Source organism: Lipotes vexillifer, unplaced genomic scaffold, assembly GCF_000442215.2.
Source record: "Lipotes vexillifer unplaced genomic scaffold, Lipotes_vexillifer_v1.1 scaffold2818, whole genome shotgun sequence".
NCBI lineage: Eukaryota > Metazoa > Chordata > Mammalia > Artiodactyla > Lipotidae > Lipotes > Lipotes vexillifer.
In genome coordinates, this window is record NW_006792582.1 from 502,762 (window position 1) to 503,119 (window position 358).

Here is a 358-nt window from a genome sequence, read left to right on the forward strand (position 1 = left end):
TCAGCAGGCGGACTCTCAACCACTGCGCCCCCAGGGAAGCCCCCAGGGAAGCCCCCAGCAAGGTAACTTTTTAGGAATTAACATTTCCTTTTAATCCTGTAAGGAGTCACAATGACCCACTGCTTGCCTGTTGGACTACATAGTCAATATGTCACTTTGATGTATAACCCTTTGCCTCAAAAACTTATATAACTGCTTTGACCTCTAATGGGTGGAACGGCTTGCAGGATCTTAGTTCCCTGACCAGGGATCAAACCCGCGTCCTCGGCTGTGAAAGAGCAGAGTCCTAACCACTGGAGTTTGATAGTTTCTGGCCTTACATTTAGGTCTTTAATCCATTTTGAGTTTATTTTTGTGT